A 26,015-nucleotide genomic window follows, 5' to 3' on the forward strand; every position below is an offset into this window, starting at 1 on the left:
CAATGCCATCTGTGTCTGACCCTCTTATTGCCTTCTTATAAAGACCCTTGTGATTAAATTGGCCTCACTCATATAATCCAGAACAATGTTCCCATGTCAAGATCCTTAACCTTATCATATCCAGAAAGTTGTTTTTGCCATGGAAGGTAAGGTATTTAAGGTTTGGGGGATTAGGATGTGGACATCTTTGATGGGCCATTATTCAACATTTCACAGTCCACCCTCTGTGATATCTCAATGCATAACACATGAAACTGTTGGTAATTAATGATATTTTCTTTGACATCCCTAGTAAGTCATGATGAGGAACAAAGTGGATGGTTTCTGAAACAGCACAATTTCCTTACAGGTGAAATAATAATGAACCTCAAAATGTGGTTTAATGACACACAGTTCTTTAAACTGGTGATACTTATTACCGTTTTAGCAATGCAATGTTTATATTTAATCATTACAGTTTCTGAAAATGTTTCATAATGAGATATGATTTTCACATCACATTTGTTGTGAAACTTCTTTTATTTTTGAACTTATACAATAATATCTTAAATTTTAAAATTTTTTCATAAATAACAAGTAGCTAATTTGTACTTAAATTACTTTTTCTTATTACGTTTGTCTCTTTTCTTGTGTGTGGTTCATAAAACCCTTGTTCTTTCTGTAAAATAGAGTAGATTATGAAACAGATATATTAGTTAAACATTAGAGTTAAACAGAATTAGTTAAGTAGAAGTGAATTTGGGGATGGTTTGAATTTTTTTTTGTAAGTTTACCTTTTCCTATAATCACCCAGTTCTTAGTGCTTTTTTATTTTAATTTTTGTGTTACAAATATTATTTTTTTGTTACATAAATTAACCCATTATTATAGGCTAGCAAAATTTAAATGGTGGCACTTCTACTGGTCCTTCAGTTCCTTCAGTCTTCTGATGGACGACTTTACTGTGACAGCAGAAGTGGTGTTATAGGTCCGGGCACCACCAGCTACAATTTTGTGCAGGAATCACGACGCCAGATGCCCACAGCTGGTCTCTTCATCTTGATTTTGCCACAGAAGGAGCAAGCGTACTTGGCATGCTGGCTGATTTCTTCAGCATTTTCCTGAGGGGGTTACTATAATGGGTCCCATATTTACTGAAAATTCCGGACTTCTTTGTGTGTTAATCATGTCTCTCAACAAATATTAAATTTTTGAAAAGAAGGTGAAACAACACCCAAAGAAATGGAGAATCCATTTTAAAGGAGTTTCCAAAATATAAGCAGTACTTTTTATAATCATTCTCTATTCTGCACCATTAAAGTAAAGATAATAGATTCTCCATGTGAGTGACCCAGAGAAGACCACATTATCCTTATGATAATGCTGCAGTGATGTATGCAAAATATACTGCTAGGTGAGAGGCATATGGTTTAATGGATTGTCTGATATATTGATATTGTTAATACCTTCGATTTTGATCCTAAAGTGAAAGATAGATACAGAAATTTGGTGAACTTTCATAATATGTTCATGTTTATAGTTTTAGTTTTTTTGACTCATAAACTAAATTATGCACACTAGAAATATTTTGGTTTTCTTTTTTTCTAACTTTTTGATTAAATTTGAGGTTAAAGAGTTGAAACTGGTAATATTTAAAAGCCATGTCAGGAAAAAAAAGACAATTTCTACAGTGTGACTAGGAGAAAGTTTAGACGTCTAGGCACTGGGAAAATGCTGGAAACATAGACCTAAACTGAAATAAATGCATATACACTTGCCATATTCTTACTGTCAATGAAGAAACATAATTTTCCTTATTTTATATTAAATGGAGTGGTTCTATAAATAACTTTTAGAACACGTATCTTCAAAGTTTCTAGGCAAGAAACTTTAAAAAGCAAGAAATATAATGAAATTTAAACCCCAAATAATTAAAATACTCACAACTTTTAGACACAAATTTTGACTTTTAAAATTATTGCAGAGAATTATATTACAGAATATATACCATTTTGTATCTGCTTAAAAATTCAGTCTAAACTTGTGTTTTAACATTTTAACTAATTAGATAATCGAGGTTCATAATAATCTTAAAATACAATAAGTCCCCTACATACAAATGAGTTCCATTCTGAGAGTGCATTTGTGAGTCCAACAAAGTTAGCCTATGTACCCAACTAACACAATTGGCTATATAGTACTGTACTGTAATAGGTTTATAATACTTTTCACACAAATAATACATGAAAACAAACACAAAAAATAAAGAAAACATTCTTAATCTTACAGTACAGTACCTTGAAAAGTACAGTACAGTACCAGCTACATCCCACTGCTTTTACTCTTGCTTCTGGACATCCTGGGCTTGAAATAAAAATGCTGTACTACCATACTCTATACAGTACTGTATAGTAAAGTGCACAAAAGCACGACCACTTGTAGAGGATGTGCGCACGTGACAATGTACACCAGACATGTGAACTAACTTACGTGACTGGACATGCGAATGCACATTCGCATCTTTGAAAGTTCACAACTTGAAGGTTTGTATGTAGGGGACTTAATGTAATATAACAAATAATTAGCATTCAATGCTCTACGGCCTCCATATCTTTTTCACCAGGACTGATGTCTATGGCTTTGTTGTGTTTTGGGGCCAGTTCAATTCCATAGCTATTTGATAAGTGTTAAAATGTCACTTCTAACTTAGATATGTTAAAGTTATGAGAGAAAGTATGTGCTCTGCTTCATGGAATTGATTGAGACCAAAGTTTTGCATAAAATAAACCAACTGGAGAGCAATACAAGATAAAATTGAAAACAAAATAATAACTGATATTTATTGAAATATTTATATTGTTCAAATATGAAATGCTTTATAAAGGCTATATCATAAAGTATTCAAAAATTACAGTGGGCTTTCAGTTCAAACAGTCCTCAGATTCACTTTCTGATGCGCCTCAGCCCAAGCTGTATTGCCTTGGATGGATCACTTATTTTCTCGCACTTAGCACACTGTATAATACATGTTAATCAATACATGCCAAAAATTGTATTACTGTTAGTGCTATTGTCTCTTTTAGAATAGTTTTGTTAATGTTAGTATTATAATTAGTATTATTTTCTGTTTTGGTATGTTAATCTATTCAGGAGTTGAATAAGTTAAAGAAGATAACTCTGTATGAAGGTTTTTCTTGGTAATGGTGGTTATATGTTTCTTGTAGGACAGATAAGACTTGAGTAAGCAGATAGGTAGATGCACTTTATTGAAGAGTTAATCATTTTGTGAGCACATACTACATGCCAGGCATTATGTTAATTCCTGAGAAAATCCAAGTACAATGATGCATGATCATTTTATTATCAAGGAATTTATAATCTGGGATAGAATGACATAAATGAATCAAGAATTAAAATGCATAGAGTATATTCAGGTACTATAGGAGCACAGATAAAGTGTGTCACTATTCAGATGGCTGGTCAGGGAACACTTAAAGAAGCAAGAGGGATGGATGAGTTTACACTCAGGAAGAGAAAACAATCATGTGATGAACAGATGAAGCTGAGGAGTCCAAAATAACTGGAATTAAAGCAGAAGATTTGTTTCACAAAGAATTTCATTTGATAGATGTAGTTTGTGCATGATCTGAAATGTGGAAAAGAGAGTATAGACACTGGAGTGTCAACGGGACTAAAAATTTTTATCTGAGCATTACACTACAAACATCTACAATTTAAAAAATTCTTATCAAATTAGCTCCCAAAGGGAAAGGAAAGCCTATTATGCAGCTCTGTAGCTTTGCTACACCCTCCGAGAGAAGACATCTGGAAGTCACATGCATCTAGGGAGCTTGACTTTTTCAGCAACACTGGCCTATGTTAAAGTACCAATAGGTATTTTCTTAACTCAAATAACAACCTTCTCCTGGCCATTGTTCTACAGTCTGAATGCATTTTAGTGAATTAATCACTTAGCTAATAATGTCTTTGAAATGTAAAATGGAACATTTTTTTAAATCTTTTTTTAATGTCTTTATTGGAGTATAATTGCTTTACAATGTTGTGTTAGTTTCTGTTGTACAGCAAAGTGAATCAGCTATATGTATACATATATCCACTCCCTCTTGAGCCTCCCTCTCACCCTCCCTATCCCATCCCTCTAGGTCATCGCAAAGCACCTAGCTGATCTCTCTGTGCTATGCAGCAGCTTCCCACTAGCCATCCAATTTACCTTTGGTAGTGTATATATGTCAGTGCTACTCTCTCAATTCGTCCCAGCTTCCCCTCCCCACCCCCCCACTGTGTCCTCAAGTCTGTTCTGTACATCTGCGTCTTTATTCCTGCCCTGCCACTAAGTTCATCAGTACCGTTTTCTTAGATTCCATATATGTGTGTTAGCATACGGTATTTGTTTTTCTCTTTCTGACTAACTTCACTCTGTATGACAGACTCTAGGTCCATCCACCTCATTACAAATAACTCAATTTTGTTCCTTTTTATGGCTGAGTAATATTCCATTGTATATATGTGCCAAATTTTCTTTATCCATTCATCTGTTGTTGGACATTTAGGTTGCTTCCATGTCCTGGCTATTGTAAATAGTGCTGCAGTGAACATTGTGGTACATGTCTCTCTTTGAATTATGGTTTTCTCAGGGTATATGCCCAGTAGTGGGATTGGTCAGTCATCTGATAGTTCTATTTTTAGTTTTTTAAGGGACCTCCACACTGTTTTCCATAGTGGCTGTATCAATTTACATTCCCACCAACAGTGCAAGAGGGTTCCCTTTTCTCCACACCCTCATTTATTGTTTGTAGATTTTTTGATAATGGCCATTCTGACCAGTGTGAGGTGATACCTCATTGTGATTTTGATTTACACTTCTCTAATGATTAGTGATGTTGAGCATCTTTTCATGTGTTTGTTGGCAATCTGTACATTTACGTTCAATATTTCAAAAATAAGAGTTGCTTGTTTTGCTTCATGAATATCAATACAATTTGAACCTTTCAGCCTTGTGTCCCTTGTGGAACAAAGTAGTATTCTTCCTCATTCCCTTGTTCATCCTCATATGTCAAAAGGACCTTAAAAAATAAATATCTCACCATCATCAAACCTCTGTGAACATCGACAGAGACAAAAACTATAGGAGATATTATAAGGGCAGAAAGGTTTAGGGGACAAATTGTTCTGAAAGAATTTAGAACACAAATATCAGTCACGATCACATACTTTTCAGCATCTATATTACAAGAATATAACTGTATCATGAAGTCAGTTATATGACTTGAATAAATATAGCTTTGAAAGAGTAGGAAAATTTTTCAGTTTTCTTAAAGCAGGTAATATTCTATCTCACATATCTCAGTAATTTGATTACTGCAGACAAAGTAGGGCCTTCAGTACTACATGAAGGGTTCCCGCCTTTACTGATGTTTTTATGCATTTCAGTCTCTCTCCACACTAAGATACCAACAGAATTTTACATGCTTCTCACCTCATAAAGTGATCTTATTTATGGAGAAATTGTACCCTGCTAACAAAAGTCCCATTTTAGTGGCTCATAGAGAACAATAGGTTATTTCCTGATGGACAGGAAAAAGCATAGTGAGGAGAGCTATGACTATAAAATTAAGGGGAATGTGGCAAAAATTTTACTTGGTTAAGCAGATGTATCATCTTATAAAAGTTCCAAATTTAAGAAGTACAAAATACAGAATAGAAACTATATAAAATGCTTTATTTTGTGAAATTCAGTACGTACTGGAAATTTTCTTATTATAACATTGCATTTTGCTTAATATTCTACAAGATACCAGTACCCAAAATTATTTCATATGAACAACTGCCACCAATGCATTTACTTTCTATCATTACTATGATTAATTTTGATTATGTTATTTCAGCTTATAGCTGTCATAAAATACTTTAGTTGAATTCGAATGAAGAAATATATATTGCTTCATAGAGAAGTCATTCCAGTTACAAAACTACAAGGGGTCACAACATATTTTACACTAAAGAACACTAGAAAGAAAATTAATGCTTTTTTTAATGTATATAACTATGCTCTAAAAATACAAAAATGGCCTAATGCATCTACCATGCAATATCCTTTCTACTTTACTTTGTTTGTGGGACATATGCATTAGGTCTTCTAAATTTGTTTTCTGTGGGTTTTTCAAAATATACATTTATTTGAAATTTGCAAACACATATTATTTCAAGTGAATTTCATATTTTTACTTTCTCGTAAGAAGGAATTAAAGTATGAGCTACACTATCAGCTTGTATTTTGAAGCACATTGTGAGTTAAGATAACATTATTTCTGTTCATATGCAGTGTTGTTAGAATTCTGATATGTAAAAGTGGGTTTTCAGCAGCTCAGGCAGATTCTTGGGGAGGCAGCAGGAGGTAGGTCACAGACTCAAGTTTAACAGTTCACCTAGGAATAATCAGGTTGATCTGTAACCCAGAAGGGTAGTTGAGTATTAAGATTAATTTTGTTAGATATATTTCTTTCCATAGATTCAGATTGGACCACATCTGCTTCAATATTTAGTGGCTTAAGAACCCAATTAGTAATTCACAGGATTCAGTGAGCATGAGACTGAAGCAGAGGAATTGGTTGATCTTGTGAAATTTTCTCTCTATGCCATGTGTTGATCCTGCTATATTATCCCTAATATATGAGAAAATAAGTGACCGGGGCACTCATATCACTATAGAGAATATTTATTTTCCATCATTGTGTATACCTACTCACAAATTATTTGATTAAGCTTTTACAATGCCCCATATCCATCAATAAGATAAAAATTTCCTATCATTTGACACTTTCTTTGGACAACGATTAATATTTCACTGCATCTTATTTTTTTCCATCATTTATATATTAACTTAATAATCCTTTTTCTAGGAAGGCATCATAACCTCTATATTATGTTTTAAATAGTGTTTTCTTCACTCTTCAGGAATTTAAGGTCCAACTCTGTATTATTCTTAATATAAATATTCCCTTTAAATTATATTGATAATACAGAGATTATTTTGTCACGTGTGAAATTATACTAGTTGTGGTTATTTATTTTGTTTACTCAGTAGTGTTTTTCAATGAGACCAGATCAATGGTCTTTATTTTTAGAATAAGCAAAAAAATTACCAAAAGAAAAATAAAATATAATTAGAGGGATAATAAAATTTATGTCTCTTGATTCCAACTTTTTATGGTAATTATTAATTAGCTTTATGTTGGGAAATTTAAGAGAGACTTTTAAAAATTATTTGGTCACTCCTTACTCTATTTACCTTTATATATGATTAAAGTAATGTTAGGGCTGGGAATATAATATTAAAGAAGACATAGACCCCATCATTATCTTGACACAGATCTAAAAATCGGAAAACTACATTTACTAAAATTAGTGCATCAAGAAGTTTAAAACAGTTTATTAAATGTATGGGTGTAGCTGCAGTTCCTAACCAAAGCAGAGATAAAGGAAGATTCCAAGAGGAGCACAGCAAATATGATAATTCTAAATGGGTAAATGGCATTTAGTCAGGCATAAAAGTGGGGAGAAGAACCTGGAAATATCAGAGGCAAAGTCCTGTGGATGACACAGTTCATCTGGAACACAAAGACCTGTGTGGTTGGAATGCAGACTGGCAAGCAGAAGAGCTGAGAGGAGACATAGGAGAGAAAAAGGAGTCCGACCATGAAGGATATTTTAAACCATTCAAAGTCTGCCTATCTTTTAAGATTGTTCAAATGAAGGACCAATCAGACTAATGATGTTAATTTTGCCACCTATAATTCAGAGTACCTCAGTGTAGTGGAAAGAGAATCAGCAGGCACAAAGACCACACTTGATCTAATAATCAGTGGTTGGTTTCTTTTCTTAAATATCAAATGTTCAGTTAACCTCTTTTTAATGGATTCTGTATGCACTATGAGGTATAGAGGCACAAAATTTTTAAAGTGTTGAGTTTGATGCATCTTTGATATATCAAAATGTAGTTATTCAGTTCTCAGTTGTACGTTTGTGCATGAATCTCAGAAGAGACGTCTGGGCTGGTGGTAAAATGGTGGAAATTCTTGGAGCATCTAGGAGTCTGAATAAATAAACCCTATATTTTCTGCCTAAATTTGAAACCAGTTGAAATAGGAGTCACCTTTTGATATCAAAATGTAAGGATATAAACTAATTGTACAAGTACAATGGTTATTTGAATAATAATTAAAAAAAATAGAACCAGATAGCCTCCCATTATTTGTCAGTAGTTGAAGTCCATGGGCTTCCCCCATGAATGTCTACCCCGCTAAGCTTATCACATGGCTAAAAGGATATGAGAATGTATTTCTTCTTTGAGTAAACAAATCCCAAAATGAAGGAAGCAATATAAACCCAGTTGTTTTCCCAAAACATCAATCATATAAGTTACTCCTCCTATTTTAGGCAGAAAGAGACCAAGCATTGATCAACTGAAAGTTCCTTCACATGAAAGGAAAAGTCAAGGGTGCAGGTATTAAGGATGAAGCTCATAACAGTGGAAGTGAGCTTGTGATTGGTAATTCAAGTTATGGAAGTGATAAACTATTGGGAGAAAATCAAATAAGAATAGAAAAAAACTTAACCTTAAATCATATTACAATGCAATGTAAAAAACACATTAGTCCATGTTAATGGACTAATGGAGAGCATAAAGAAAGTGTGATAGCCTCAAATTTGTATATAATCAGTACCTAAGAGAATACATTCCTATATCTCAGCCCCTTAGAGTTTTCCTTAAGTATTTAAGCCAGTGGACTTGGAACTCAAATGAATGTCTTTAACAATTTTATTCATCCTTTAGTTAACTATTCAGTTCAATAAATATTTATTTAGTGTCCACTATGCTTTAGACACAGAAATAAGTTTTTGAAAAAATAATAAATATATAAAACATATATTTTCTTCCATTGAAAAGTTTAATGGGGAATTAGGACAAGAAACAAAAACAAAAAAATGTATAATATTTTAAATATTGTGACGGGGATGTATAAAGTATAGTGTGATCACACAGATAAGGAAGACCATGTAATTATTGGAGGACAGGATATGCTTCCTAGAAGAAGTAATTTCTAAGAAGAAATTATAAACTATTATATTATAAACTATTTTGGTTAAAGGAAATCATGGAAAGAGTGTGGGAAGAGTGTCCTATATGAGAGGAATGATTTGGCTCTCATTGGCCAAACTCCACTAGAAGCCATGGGACCCCAGAGCTGCAGTCCACAGAGAGCAGCCTTCAGCAGACAGAGCAGGGTGGACAATGGCAAAAAGTGGCTTTGGAAGGATAAAAATCATACTACCCAGATAAAAGTAACATGCATCAGACTGCTTACCTTGACTCTATTGGCACTCTTTTCCCTCGGGAATCAAAGGGGAGCCTTTTCCTTTACCCTAGTCAGTACTCTGGTGCTTACGCAGAGAAAAAAGTGCAATTCAACTTCCAATTTCCAGGGAAAGAAGAGTGTCTAAGATACTGTTAACTTGCAACTGATCTGTGGTGGCTCTGTGCCACCAAAGAGCTTACTAACTCTTGACCAAGATAGGAATGAAATGTTATATTAGTGATTTATTTTGTGCTCTTTAAAGCTCTAAAACTCCCCTGGAGCCATTACAACGTTGTTTATAGAAATGTGTAGCTCGATAATGTGTAACTGATTTAACCAGTTACGCAATCTAGTTTTGCTATGTGACTAATGGAGTATTAAAACAAAAACAAAAACAAAACAAACAGCCCTCAGTAAGGTTTAGCCTCAGCTTCCCTGATGCCAAGATATGTTACAGATATCTTCAAGGTTTGTGATGTTGAGATGAAGCACGTGCTGAGAGAATGCGAGAAGACCCTGAAAATCTTTGCCTGAATGTCTGGGACCTCCTTGATGTTTGCCTATGTTTTGTTTCTCCTGCTCTATCGTACACATTGCCTTTAGTAAAGCCTCACTGGAGGCTTTAATAAAAGCCATTTTGTGTGGTCACATGAGCCTTTTCAGTAATCACATGAGCCTTTTCAATAATTCAACCCAAAATGAACATAATGCAATTGCTGCAATGATATATAATAATAATAAACATCTTTTCATTGAATAAATGAATCAGTGAATTAATGAGTGAATAAATGAATAAGGAGTGTCAACTAAGTGCACAAATGGGGTAGATTCAGTGAGTTCATAGGGGAATTTTTTATTATTAGCATTTAGGTGATTTTAAATCCTATTGCTTATTCCTTTCTTTTAATGATCTCATGTCTACATCAAAGAATATATATAAAGGATCATAGTATGGAATTTCATAAAAGTTTTATTTATGTGTTTAGCAGGGTGGTGCAGTAAAAATGATTTTTTATAATTTATTACAAACCAAATAAAGTTTCAAGGCACATATAAAATAATGTGAACTGTCTTTGTCACCGTTTATGTAGGTTAATGTCAGATGAAACCAGGACTCTGATTATTAAATGTCATGTAATCTCATGGTGCCAAATCTTTGCTGACTCAGTTGTCAGGCTGACATATATTCTATTTAATACAGACTGCCCATAGTTGGACTCACTAAATGCTTTCCATGCCTCTTCTCTACCATTCATTCTTCAACCTGTCTTTAGAACCTACCACCTGCCAAACCATTAGCTAGATACAATAAGTGATACAATAATTGAAAATAACCAAAAATCATATTTCCTATGCTTGTAGAGTAGACTAGTGGCGGTTATAGTCATTTCAACATTTAACTTCAATATAAAATTTGAAATGAATTAAAATGAAATATGTTTTGAAAGTAAAGGGTCCTCAAATTCTTTTCTGAACCAAACTGGCCTTGCTTCAGCATTGCCCCATGATTGGCTCTGGTTTTTCTGAAAAAGGACCCTCCACTTTGCTCAGCTTGGCTTCCCTGCACACGTACTCTGAGTTCATGGACTCACAGGTCATTCTGAGTTCCTCCTCTTCTTGACTCAAGTCTCCTTTTTAAAGGAAAGATGATTTAAAATCTCTTCTCAAGTAACTCATTAGTTCTTGCTATTGGAATAAATGGATTTAATCTATTTGCTTTTAATATGATTTAAAATTTTTCAATATTATCTTTTACAAAATAAAAGCAGATATAGTCCTAACAAATTTTGTTAACAAAGTTGATGTCTTTATTCCTAGTTTAGGTATGTGTGATTGAAAGCAAATTCCTTTAATTTCTGGATTATAAGTAAAAGGTCTCTTAGAAATTTGACACAAGATGGTATGACTGAAGGCCAAGGATAATACCTGGAAGTTGAACTGAAACATGGAAGGAAAAGCAGACAAATAAATATCTGCCAAAATTATACATAGGAAAAGGCATCCAGTTTAAAAAAGAATAAACCTAAAGCCAGGATTTAAGAAGTAGGAACTTAAATACTATTGATGGAATAGAAGGTGGGTTTCTTTTTAAGTTCCTTTGGATGAATGTTGATATACTTTGTCCTACTATAGTCAGATACTTAGATTACCTTTCCACAAAAGAAAAGCAATGTTGAAACCATGTTCCAGAGTGGCTTGCACCTGCTCAAAATTGGGTTACACAGTATTAAAGTTTTAAACCATATAAAGAAAAGTTAGAGACTCTTCCATATTCAAAGCTTTACCCTCAAAATGAATATGATTAATAACTTCTCTCCTTTGCTTTGATTGTTGCATGTTTCAATGTTATAGAAATTCAAGACAAGATCTTAAGGTGTCACATCTTTTCTCCATATGAAGCTGAGAAAATCTGCCTATGGTATTGATGCTAGGAGGATATCTGAATCACATGCTTGAGAGCTAGGCTTATTGTTCTAAATATAATTTGACAGTTAAAATGGAGCTGACTAGAGAAAAAGCTAGGATTTACATTTCATTTTAAAAATCCTTAGCGAAAATATGTAGTCAGGAGAACTATAGACTCAAAACTGCTATTTTGATTCCAATAATGTCTGGTTCCAAGATGTCAGTAATCTCCCCAAAGATAATAGAGTGAATACATAATTAATATTATCAAAATGTTAAATATAGTATTTATCACTACATTGCTAAAAGAACCATAAAGATAATTAAGGACAAGTCTCTAAAGGCAAAAAATAAATAAATAAATAAACAAAAAACAAAGAAACAAAAAATAACCCTTCCATTTCTCATTAATTATCTATAGATATTTTAGTCTCAATTATATTTAGAGGTCTTTAAATGTGTGTGCCAAATGTGAATGATATAATTCTGTATATCAAATGCTTTGACTGCATAAATTGTAAATAGATGGTTTAACTTTAAATCTTTAACCCACTTTGGGGCCACTCCAAAAGCCTGTGTTGCTGCACTAGGCCTTTGGCCTCCTGGAAGGTGTTTGACTTCCTTCCCAAGAATGCAAAGTTCACTATTTCTGACCTTGGGAGGTCCTGCCCCTGCATAGCCCTTGGGCCAGAGCCTGATCCCCCATACCTGGCTTGATTACTGGGTGAGGCACTGCTGCACTGTGACTTGACTGAGGCATCGAATTGGGGTTGGTTTGATAGGTGATGTGAGCCAGACTACCCCTCTGGGTTGAGGGGGTCTCTGGCACTCAGGGGACCCAGGTGTTTCTCATTCCAGGACTCCTTTGCTGGTCCGTACAACTTCCGAGTTCTCTCCAGATCTGGCTTCTTCTAGGAAAAGTGATCAGGGCATCGGTGCCTTGAGCCTGATCCTGCCTTCCTCTGAGCTGCCCCTGAATGCTCAGTGCATCCTAGCGCAATCTCTCCCTGCCCCTCCATCCGGACCCACACTTACTCTCCCCACTTCCCACCATACATGAAGCTACAATGTGCATCCTGTGTGCTCAAAAACAAAAACATTTAAAAAACTTTTTTAACCATTTTGAATTCTATATAATGGTTTTGTCTGTATATCTTTGTGATTTTAAGACATTATGAATAGCATACCTTGAGAGTACAGACAAGATGCACCTAATTTAGGGAGAGCTGGCACCTTGTTTGAAGGACAGGCTTTGGTAAAGAAACAGAATGCAAAGTCATTCTAGAGAGAAAGTGTAGCCAGCACAAAGGCAAGAGATGAGAGAGTTTCCTTTATTTAGGAAACTGCAATATTTGGTACATAGTAAATGCTTAGTAAATATTTGCTGTTATTATGGTTTTATTTTTATTGAAATTTTTTTTATTACTACAGCTGGAGAGAGTGTATGGGAGACAGAAGTTAAAGATGTAGCTAGAACAATAGCTGAAGAGCAAATAACAGACTTTAAGAATATTATACATTTCTACATAGATACTGTAGAGCAGCTAAAAAGAAATGCATAGGATAGTGAACTGACCAGACACACTGTAGAAGGCTGTGGTGGAATAGACAAAAGTAGAGTAGAACTGATTATTATAAGTTTTATTGTAGTGATCTAATAAGACAGTAATTCTAACAGCAATAGGGAGGATTGGAGAAGGTATTAGTATTTTGGAAGATAAATGAAGGAAGGGGATTAGCTTTTTGTGAGGGATGAAAGAAGGAGAGGTAGAGGAAGGAATTATGAATGAGTTCCAATATTCAGGCTTGTGTAAGTGGGTAGATGATTCTGTTACTTATAGTTATGGATACAGCCCAAGAATTATCATGGTTAGGGAAGAAGGTGTACATTATATTTTGATCATGCTTATTTTTAAGTGCCCAAGTGACTTCTAAGGGAAGACATCATCTATGTGGATATAAGTACAAATTTGAGGAGTCTTCAACATATAGAAATCTTTTAAAGCCATGGATGTGACAGCATCTGTGTAGAGGATGTAAAGAGAAAAGTAGGAAGACTGAGAACTGACCCCCTCCCTAATGCCAATATTTATTTATCATAGAAAGAATATTGAAACTACACACACACACACACACACACACACACAGAACTGAAAAGTAGTAAAAGAAACAAACTGGACAGAACACTGCCCTAAAGCTGACATAGAACATTTTGATGAAGAAGAGGTAAGTATTTTCAAATACTGAAAAGACAGGGTAAGGACTGGAAAGTGTGCACCAGACATGGCAAAGAGAAGAAACTGTATTTTCCTTGGAAATGTCTGGTTGAAAGATAATAAAAATCAGCCATTAGTTTGACCAAGACATTCTCAACCCTACTAGGGACTGCATCAGCCTGGAGGAAAAGGAGACTTTTTATGCTGAAGGCAGGGATAGCTATTTGAAATCCATCTGCCAAGAAATGGCACCATTTTCTAATTGGCACTAAAGCTGTCTTATATGCTAACAGGGGGTCTGTTGGCATATTGTTTGTAATTATCACTGTGGGAGTGGATGAAAGGATATAGATTAAAATAAAGAGATGGAGAATATGAAAAGCAAGAATAAATCAGGCCAAGGCCAGAACTCTGGAAAAGAAATATTTAAGGGGCACCTATAGAAATAAAAGATCCAGACAAGAAAACTGAGGAGAAATGTTCAGAGAGATAGGGAGAAAACAAGGACAAAATAACATCCAAAAGGTCAGAGGTCACCTTGGGTGTGATTTGATACCTGTTTGGAATAGCATTTTCCATGTAAGTTAATCCACATTAAATTAATTTCCTCCTCTTTCTCCATTTTTCAAATTGAATGCTTTCACCAGACAGCTCTTTGCTGACCCCTTTTGATATTTGCCTGCTACAACTCCTGCAAATTACAATTGTGATTTTAGCTCAACTTTAAAAAGTCAGAACCTGACAGCTCATACTGATTTTTACCATTAAGAGCCTGATTGCTACACTCTTTCCTTCTAAGACATGTAATACTGTTCATGAATCTCAGTCACCTATGGTTGTACTAATCCCTGCTATTTCAAGTTCCGCTCATTTTTAATTTCTAGTGGTATCTCCCACAAGGTTAACATCAGTGAAGTCTTGAGTGACATGAATGAAGCAATCAGGATATTAGATTTCCAGGGGATTCAAAATTAGTCGAATTTATATAGGCCTGGTATCTTTGTACTTGGAGAGAACTCTAGATATCTGAGCACCCACTGAAAAGTGCCTCCAGAGAGTGTGCACTTTGTTGAGATATGGAACTGTTATGGGGGGAATGGGAATGTATCTGAACATGAAATAATAATCTTCTGATGCTCCTAAGCCTTCCACTGCCCACCGCCCAGAAAATGAGGTTAAGAGAGTTACTATTATTGTTATAACTACTGACACTTCTTTACTGAGATTATAAGAATAGTGTAAAGTAGCTGTTATTTGTAAATCTCCACTGATAGACAACATTCATTCCCATTTTACCACTAAACTTAAACTGGAAACAAGTGTGTTAATTATTTTCTATTTTAAATTAAGATATTAGCTAGTTTTGTCTGAACACTCAAAATATTTTGGCAGACTTAATATTTTACCAGACATTCAATTAGGGATTGAATATTGCTCTTGAATCATTATCGTTATTTTTTTTAGTTCACAGCAATGTATTTCTCACAGAACAAAATAGCCTCTTCAGCTAACTAGAAGGGCAAAAAGCCAATGGAAAGAAGTCACTAAACTGTGTGCCTTATTTCACCCTCTCTCAGCTCTACACAGACATTTTTATCCTTCTTTTAAGTTATCAGAACCAGCAGAACAGATTTTTAAATAGTCTATCTCCAGCTGTCTCCTTGTTTGGATCCCTGGATGATTTCTCTATGTGAAATGTCTTTCATCTTTTTTCAGGTGAAAGGTTTATTTGTAGATTTTCTACAAATGAAACCAGCTAAAATCTCCTAAGCTCAGAAATGAAGGTTAGAATCTTTTTGAAGGAGGCTGCCTCATCATAGCTGCTCAGTTGTAGAGCACTCACTGAGGCTCCGGCACCCACCACTCAGACAAGGGGCAGGTGCCAATTAAAAGGAAGCCAAGCAGGTAGGACACACATAGGCAACAAGGTACCTCTTCCCTTTACTTTGCCAAATAGATACAACCTGGCCAACGAAAGAGTGTTAGGTGGAACGATGACACTCTTCACAGGTTATCAGGGGATATTGGGCCAGAACTAAACACATATGATCATCTTTGCCTTTGGTCTCCTAGATTCTTCTTATTTCCCCTTTTCTGCACTAGCATACTTCTCTGTTCCCATAGGACTACTTCTGGCTTACCAGTGAACTCACCATTTCCCCCTTCTTTTCTCATTACAACCTGTTAATCAGTAAAAAATGATGATATATTCATTCACTTTAGGATGAAAATTATGCATAAGGTTTAATCTCTTTTATGGTAATATGTCATTTTGTATGGGATAATATTTAAGGCCAAAGTAAAGCATACAAATAATGGGCTATCTGGCAACATCAACAAAGTTGAAAAACTATTTTGGGAACATTGTAAATTCCCCAACATTTAAAATTATTAATTTATTCTATACATAAATTGTATACACACATACATAATGCTAAGTAGTTTTGTGTGTGTGCTTGTATGTGTATGGTAGTGATGGTAATGGTGATATGCAAAATGAGCATTTGGCAATTTATTTCAGTATAAACAACTCAATATTCTGAAGAGAAAATACTAAGTGGTGTCTCCTTTAGTTAGAGTTTCTCTCTTTCTATATTAATTTTCACTGACTTTCATTTCAGTCAGTATGACATATCAGACATCCTAAATGACCTTCTCACTGAAAGCGACTAAAACCACTCAGTAAAATATTTTAAAAACATTTAAAAATGGAAAGCTGTTCTGGCAAGAAAATAAGAAATTCCAGGAGGCTAAAAACAAAGAGATCAGGAAACCTGGGACTTGAGCAGGAGGCCAGAATGTTCTGAAGGTGGCTTTGCCTTGAGGGCATCTGCCAAATGCTTGAGCAGCAATTACACAGGGTCAGATAATTGAAAGGATTCATAATACTCCATGGGGTATATACTCACTAAGGTAAAATATATGGTACAGCAGGGGAAAGAAAAGCACAGGCAAACGTCAGACTGGTCCAAGACTTATATATACAGCTCCCAGAGTCCTTTGTTAATTATACAACTCACGCTTTGTCATCAGATTGTTACTCACTACATGGTGGGGAGGGAGACTGTACCTAGGTCTCAGGGGGCATCTTTGCTTCATTGAAGGAGGAGGGCTTTTACACTCCTCTGTTAATGTAACAGCAAAATCCAAGAGAAACAAACAGAAACGAGGTGCAAGTCATCAATCTGTTCATTTTCTATAAACAATGCTGATAAGCTGGTGCAACTTGCCTCCTGGTTAGTCTCAAATCCCAGCACAGAACTACACTAATCATTAGTTGGTACAAAGTAGTTAAGTTTGGCCTAGGGTCACACCAAGCCTCCAGGCACTTCTGGAAGTAAGCATGAGTTTGCTACAGATTAGCTGAGATTAATTCTATACTTACACAAGTTACAATTTTTGAGGACTCTATGGGAATCAAAGGACAGAAGGTAAAGTCTTGGGTTAGGCAAACTTGTGGGGAATCTAATAGGAAACAATTTACATGTAGCTGGAACCCACATATTACATTCTCGTTGTAAGGATGAAATAGAAATACATTGGACATATGTAAAGAAAGAACAAAAAAAAAATGTGTCTCAACTGGGCCCTTGGAGGAAGGGAGAAAGTCTTCGCTGGGGATTCATAATTTTATGACCCTCATTTGAATTTGTGGTCTAAACTTGGTGAAACAAAAATTTATTTCTGGAGGAACCAAAATAATTCTTTATACAAGATTCATTCCTTCACACAAAAACCAAAATAAATCTCATAGTCCCATGAGCTCTAGAATCACAAAGCATACAAGGAAGCAAAGAACAATGAATGTTAGCCAGCAGAAATAGTAGGCAGCAAATACACATATACTTAACATATTGCAGTTTATTAGACACAGGACATAAAATAAATATGTTTATTTTGTTTGAAGAAACAATGTAGCTGTTACTTTAAAGATACAATATGAGAAAGAAACAAAGTGTCATAAAAAATTGTCCACCTCTGTGGGCAGCTAGGAGGGGAGCTGGTGGCCTGGACCTGCTTCCCTCAGTGTAGCTCAGCCCCACAGGGTCCCCACAGAGGCTGAACCTGGGGTCTCTGAGCCCTACCACAGAGTGCATTTTCTTGTAGAGATCCTCTGCCACATAGCAGAAGAACATACAGAGGGTCTAGAGGAAAAGGAGACAGAAAAAAGTGAAAAATAAATTAAGGGGCTTAGAAGGGTGAAACTACTCAACACATCTATATGGAATTTTAGAAGGAAAGAGCTAGAGGATGGGGAAACTCTCTATTTACAGGGAAAATGACAGAAGAGTCCAGAACTGATGAGAAAATGTTTAATATTTGGGCATCCCAATGAATTCCAAGCAGAATAAATAAAAGCAAATGTCACTTATAAAAATGTAGATAGCCAAAGTATATAGATGTTTGCTATTTTATCAGAACACTTTCTACTAACATATAGGTTATATATATACATCTGGATTCTGCAAATGACAGAAAATATAAAATGAATTACTATTTCATTAGTCTTAGCTGACCTTTTTTCAATTTGTAGACTCTTTGCTTCCTATGCAATAATAACTTGTGAACAAAAACCAATATCCACAGTTTGTTGAAGTAAAAATATTTCAATTGCTTCCTTATCAATATTCCACTTCTCGGTAGTAGGGTCAAAGACTTTATTCTCACAGAGCTGGAGGAGGAAATGTATTTTTTTTTAAATTCACACAGAAGTGGAAATGACTTGTCATTTATCTTTTCCTCAGAACAGGTTTTATTTGGAAAGGAAAGCAAGATTTCCCTAAATGCCTTAAAAGAGGTTAGGTAGCGACCAAAGCCAGCTAAGGGGTGAGAGGGGGGTGTGCTAGAAGAGGAAGGAAAGGATATTAAATGGAAACAACATTGCCCAGGAGACAAACTTCTTTCAAATGTTGGCCTGGGGATTAGTAGATCTGCAATCTTTAAAACAGGATAGTCACTGATGCTCAAAGCTAAGCTTGCTAGGTTCTTAAGAATAAAGCTTGCTATACTATCCTAATATAATCTTTGCATTGGTCAAGCGATAGAGAAAGCCTAACTTTAATGTCTTGACTCAGAAAAAGCTAATCTTTCCAATCAGTGCTTTATTTCTTAGCAGATAGTGTCACTGTATCACATAAGAACCAGGAATATAAATGATTGGTTTTGCGTATTATAACTGTTAACATCCTTTGCTTGTCAAAACTACAGTGCTGCCCATACTACTGTCACCACTTATTATTAATTTACCTTTCAAAAAGACAAAGGTACTGCATATACTAAACACAAAGCTAAAGTGACAGAGTCCTTTTTGCAACCCAAATAAATATATCACTGTCATTTAGCAATCCTCTGTATTCAGTCGAATTTTTTTCTAGCACTACTAGGATGTTAAGGGAGGGTGAAAATAGAGACAGCTCATTGACGTCCCATGCATACATCTATACCACTTTAATCTTGCACATAAAAAGGTCAAGCATAAAATTATTTGCTTGGAGCAGCTGTCCTCAGAGATTCAAATTAACATAGATAGAGATTACCACAAGGAAAAAAGTTAATTTTACCTTAATTGGTTTAAGCTGGGTCCCATCCATACCGAGAGGATGAGGTTACAAAAGACTAGAAACTGCTAGGTTGACAGAAAGGGATTAATTCATGGGCTAGCGTCAGGTTGTTGACTAATAACATATTGATCGTATCGATAAGATATGCAGAGCGTCTGTCAGGAAGAGAGACACTTTGGAATTGAAGATCGCTAGCCTATCTGACATGATCAAAGTTAGATTAATATTATTAAGGAGCTGCAAGTGAGCTGCCTATTCCCTTAGCAACCACAGACATTTTCTACATGTGTCTGGGACTGACCATCATGAACAGTAGCGGTACTTGTCGGTCAGAGGGAAATGACTGGTTTGTGTGGCTGCTTCCCCCCACCCCTTTTTGTCTTTAATGTGTTCCAGCAGACATATTGAACTACCACGGTTTAATCCTAGTGGAGCCTGCAGGTGGTATTGTCCTCGCATTGAGGAGTTATTAAATTCTTAAGGTCACCATAAAAAAGATTCCATTAAATTGAGTTAATAAAAACATTGGGCAAAGGTTTGCAAAGAGCACAGATGTCAAAGCTTTGGGAATTGGAATGTCTCTTATGATATCAGGCTAAAAGAATAATTTAAATTACACTATAAAATAAAGAAGCTAAAAATTCTGCATTCTTTCATAAGTGTGAAATTTTTGCACCTAATACATGTGTGTCTATGTGAATACTTGTATAGGATACTCATTTCTTTGAACGTTTTGTTTGCCATTCCATGTATGTATTTCCTTCTTTCTTTTCTTCTTTTTTTTTTTTAGTTGAGATTAACTTTGTTTAAAAACTGAGACACCAGGAAAATAGCACCTGAGAGTAAAAACCCGGTGAATTTCTGGGAATTTTTATATGTGTGAAGACTGATTCTTTTTTAAAGAAAATAAAAAAGATGAAGGGAAGCCTGACACTTGATTTAGGATGACTCTGATACTTGATTTAGGAAGGAGGATGTGGATTAGAAAAACTCTTTAGTGTTTAGTTTGAATGATGCAGCTACTGAGTTACTCCATTATACAGCCTATACACAAAACTGCACTCATGACATAATATGTGTGGAAGTCCAACTATTCCCTATGTATCTCATTTGCCTGGGGTTTTACAATATCCTGCTTCTGCTGCCATTTCCTGTGGAAGAGGAAACAGGATATATTAACATGGTAGTATTGTGATAAAGATCTTAAGAACTGAGGGAATCACTACTCTGTCCAATTATTAAATTTTAATATTCTATATTTTCAGAGAAAATTAAAAGAGGAATCTTGTGGAGAGCATATGACTTTTTGGAATGAATTTACCACACTCTTTTTAATGACTGAAGCTGAATCTGGACTCTGTACCCTGACACGGAATTAAATCTTGGAGACAAGAGTTTTGGGTCAAGTAGAAAACAATAGCTTTATTGCTTTGCCAGGCAAAGGGGGCCATAGCGGGCTAATGCCCTCAAGACTGTGTGTACCATCTGGGAGGGGGTAGCGGGAAGTTTTATGGTAAAGGTTCGAAGAGGGTGCGATCAGCTCCTGACATTCTTCTGACGGGTTGGTGGTGACGTAAGGGGGAGTCAGTGACGTAAGGGGGAGTCAGTACCACCAGGCTTCTGGTTCCAACAGGTCTGGGGTCTCTGTGCCTGTGGGAGGCTTGTGGGCAGCACACCGTGGTTAACTATTAACTTCTCTCAACTGTGGGGCTTTCAGTAGCTGCAAAACAGCACAAAGATATTGCTGTGTGTACCCCTTGATGGAAACCAGGACCCTGCCCCAAGCCTGCACTATTGTTTCTCTTTACTGTTCCTCCCTTGCCTCACATCCCCTGCCTTCCCCAATTAACAACTGTTTGAACCTGCCCCTTGGAACTCAGGGAAGGTCATGGAGGCTGAGTGAAGCCTATTTCCTATAATCAAAGAAATGGGGGACACAGGAAGGCTTTTGTGCCTGGGAGCCCCACAGGGTCCTGCTCTGTGAGTGAACTACTCTAGAAGTGATTGCTTTTTTTTTTTCTTTTGTGTGTCTTTGCACAGAGCCACCTGGGGGGCGCGGGGGTGGAGAGGGTGTTGGCAGTGGTTTGAGTTCCGGTGTGGCCTCTAGTATTGGCGCAGGCGGCTCGTCCCCCAGTGCTGTGTCGCCTGCCCCACCCCAATCCACCAGCAGTGCCCTGGAGGTGGTCCCAGGTAAGTCCAGGGCTCTGCTCCCATCTACCCACTCATTTTTGCACGTCCCTCAGTGCTTTCCGCTACATAATGTGTATGCTCGGTTTGTAGAAAAAAACGTTTTCGGTCATCTGCCACTTTGGCTGTACTGCGCGTGGTAGAGGAAACGCCTGGCTCGCTGGGAGCCTCGGGCTGCAGAGGGGATGAGAAGCCCTCGGGAAGGTCAGATGGACGGGCCTCCCAGGGCAAGGCAGAGTGGGCGGTGCCACCCAGCCTGAGACCATGGAGAATGGGAGGCTTCAGAGAAATGAAATGGGGGTTGTGGGGAGGGGCAGCGAGGGCCCCTGAACGTGGGGGACGGTGACAAAGGCAGGGATCAGGGATGAGGTCACAAGTCAGTGGGCATGGCTGCCGGCTGGGGAGGGGTCTTCGGCCGTTGGTAGTCCTTGAGGGTCTGCCGACGGATGACCGATGTGACTGGCCCCGGGGGACCTGTCTGGTGGCTGGATGGGGGCTCAGAGCCCAGGTTGGGACTGTCGTGAAAGCGCAGGGAAGAAAAGAGCTGGGGGGCAAGATGGCGTCTGTGGGGCCCTACCTGTCCCCTGGGCCCCAGGCCACGGCTGGGTGGTGGGCACCTGGCTGCACCAGTAACACTAGCCCCAGTTATGGGAAGGAATGGAATCCTCAGAACTGCCCTCTGGCCCCAGGAGGAGGGCCCTGGCCTGCCTTTCTACTGCAACCCAGAGTGCATGTCTCACCTGCTATGGAGCTAACAGGCATAGACTGGATTGTTTTTCCTGGTAGTTTCATTCAGGTTGTATCCTTACTAATGCACTGCGTGAATAGAAGGTATAAACTCTGAAATAAACAGGTGCTGATTCTAGACTTTCTGTATTTAGCACTAGTAAGAAGGATAAGATAGAGTTCCTTGGTTGTTCTGATTTCTTGAAACACCATTGTCTCACTTTCTGAAAAGTGAGAACCTTTTTGCTCTTGCTTTTTAATTTGCAATTGTTTTATTATTGGCAAATTTATAAAAGATTATGTTAAAAGTTTATTTCATACCTTGAAATTATATTATTATATTATATTATTATTATATTATTTTATTGGATCAATAACATTTTATTTTCTAATTTATATTACCATTATCTTTACATGTTAAATATGTATATGAAAACTTTGTCTCTAGGGCGTGGTGAAAGTTCTTTATTTTTTTATTTTATTATTTATTTATTTTTGGCTGTGTTGGGTCTTCATTGCTGCCTGTGGGCTTTCTCTAGTTGCAGCGAGAGGGGGCTTCTCTTCATTGCAGTACGTGGACTTCTCATTGTGGTGGCTTCTCTTGCTGTGGAGCATGAGCTCTAGGCCCGCGGGTTTCAGTAGTTGTGGTGCGTGGGCTCAGCACTTGTGGTTTATGGGCTCTAGAGTGCAGGCTCAGTAGTTGTGGCGCACGGGCTTAGTTGCTCTGCAGCATGTGGGATCTTCCTGGACTAGGGCTCGAACCCGTGTCCCTTGCATTGGCAGGCAGATTCTTAATCACTGCGTCACCAGGGAAGTCCATGGTGAAAGTTTTTGCTTTGTAGTTTGATTTTAATTTATAGTGTTTTTAGTCTTGCAAAATATGATTTTATTTTATTAATTTATTTTTAACATCTTTATTGGAGTATAATTGCTTTACAATGGTGTGTTACTTTCTGCTTTATAACAAAGTGAATCAGTTATACATATACATATGTTCCCATATCTCTTCCCTCTTGCATCTCCCTCCCTCCCACCCTCACTATCCCACCCCTCTAGGTGGTCACAAACCATCGAGCTGATCTCCCTGTGCTATGCGGCTGCTTCCCACTAGCTAGCTATTTTACGTTTGGTACTGTATATGTGTCCATGCCACTCTCTCACTTTGTCACAGCTTACCCTTCCCCCTCCCCATATCCTCAAGTCCATTCTCTAGTAGGTCTGTGTCTTTATTCCTGTCTTACCCCTAGGTTCTTCATGACCATTTTTTTTTCTTAGATTCCATACATGTGTGTTAGCATACGGTATTTATTTTTCTCTTTCTGACTTAACTTCACTCTGTATGACAGACTCTAAGTCCATCCACCTCATTACAAATAACTCAGTTTCGTTTCTTTTTATGGCTGAGTAATATTCCATTGTATATATGTGCCACATCTTCTTTATCCATTCATCTGTCTATGGACACTTAGGTTGCTTCCATGTCCTGGCTATTGTAAATAGAGCTGCAATGAACATATTGGTACATGACTGTTTTTGAATTATGGTTTGATCAGGGTATGGAAGTTAAATTCTAAAATCATATTTTACTCTAAGCAAAACTGGGCAAAATATGATTTTAGAATTTAACTTCCATGTAATAATAAAATTGTTAACTTTCAAGAGTTTTATCTTTTATATTATTTTTACAAATTTACCATACAAGATTAATTAATATATATTCATTTTACATCTAATTCTCTTATGGTTTTATTTTTACATTAAAAATTTTAATACAGTTAGAATGAATACCAGTGCATGAATTCCAATTGGGATATAAATTTATAATTTTTTTCTAGAATGTTAGCCAGTCTTTTCTACAGGTTAAACAATCCATCTTCAATACTTTAGAAATAGGTATAGGCATGAATCTTTATCTGAACTGTTAGTTCTATTCCAGGGTCACACTTCTATAATTGTTGTTAGCTTTAAGTTTTTTTAATTGGTCATTTCCTAAATTAGTTTTGGGTTTAATACACCTCATGGGTATAATTGGCAACCATCTATTGCCACGTCTGAGGAGTGCTGAAAGTGAAAATTAAATTAACAATAGCTCTCTCCTACGAATGTATCATTGATCTTGAAATAGTCACAGCTAAATTCTTTCCTCAAGGCTCAACTCTCCTTAAGATAAACCCTATCAAATGAAATTATATTATCTAGAAAGATTGTGAAGATTTGCTCCTGTTTTAAAAGTATATTAAGGTTTATCAAATTATATTTCTAAAGATACATTCTGATGAGTGTTAGTATAATTTAAAAAAAAATTGAGTAGATGAGAGCAGTTTTGTATATAAAACAGTTTCTTAGAGAATTATAGCATTTTATGAGAATATTTAGGCATATATAGATATTCCTTCTGGATAACAATGAGCATAGGGAAAAATGCTTTAATTTTCTCATCAAAGACAAAGAAAAATAATCTGTTAAAATTGAAAGATAATTGTCTAGGAAATTACTATTTAGAAATTTATAATATATGGGAATTCACTGTTAATTTCAGATGTACAAAATATTTGTAATGTTTTTAAATACAATTTGGTAATTATATTATCTAAAAAGTATGATTTTATACTGTTAAAACCAGTTGTTTTTGAAAACCTATTAAGTCCCTGATGGTGTTCAAAAGGAACAGACAATACAAAACCTGTCAGGGAAAAGTTATTTACTTCAATATAAATCAAATAATTGATGCCTTATTATTAAAAAATAAATTATGATATAGACCACACTGCTAGAATATAAGACTGCCCACCAAAGCCAAGGCTTGAATTCTGGGGAAATAGTTTTGTGATTGTCTTCTTCAGACAAAACTAAGCATCAAAAATGCCTAGGTTGTACCTCACAGTTGGGAGGTGCTCTCGGGGGAAAGAGACTCTCCTGCATTTTGGGGTTTTGCAGACTGATACATAACTTTCTAAGCATAGACTCTGTTCCTCTGCTCCACCCCAGATAAAAATATGATCATACAGATGCTGATCACAATTCAGAAACATGAGAAAGTCAATGCCCAGAAATATGTAAGTAGTGAGTATATATAGGGCAGTGGCATAGCTAGAAAAGAAGTCGTTAGACACAGCACATCCTTATTTTATGAGTGCAGTGTCACAGATAGATCATGGGCCCCATAACAATTCTGGTGGATAAGGGCATTAGTAGTAAGGCTCTAAGCATCTGCCTTTGCTCTAGGTGACCATCTTTTTAAAAATTTTGCCCAATAATTAATTTATAACCAAATTGAAATGTAATCCAAGCTTACAGTGTGTATGTTCTCTCCTAGCTAATGTGTAATACGCCTTGGAAATGCAAAAAATTGTAACTAGCCAATCAAAATCTCCTCTGAAAGGTAGAGGGATATTTTCAATGCATAAGAGCCTTAAGGAAAAGAAAAAGGAGATAATTCAATATGCAGTTCATCTTCACAGTTTTTAAAGAAAATCTACAAAACTGCATAAAATTTCAGAAGAAAATTCTGGTTTACTCATGCTTTGTTGTGGCGGCAGTGGGGAGAGAGTTAGTTAGAGGAC

General features: G+C 36.3%; 1 pseudogene; it reads right to left on the reverse strand.

Moving 5' to 3' along the window:
* Positions 1 to 495: 495 nt before the first annotated feature.
* LOC111179896 (large ribosomal subunit protein eL43 pseudogene) overlaps positions 496 to 26,015 on the reverse strand; it is a 168,645-nt pseudogene continuing 143,125 nt past the window's right edge.

This window comes from Delphinapterus leucas, chromosome 1 (assembly GCF_059928025.1).
Source record: "Delphinapterus leucas isolate spDelLeu-1000000601 "Yukka" chromosome 1, BTC_Dleu_Yukka2, whole genome shotgun sequence".
In the NCBI taxonomy this organism is placed as follows: domain Eukaryota; kingdom Metazoa; phylum Chordata; class Mammalia; order Artiodactyla; family Monodontidae; genus Delphinapterus; species Delphinapterus leucas.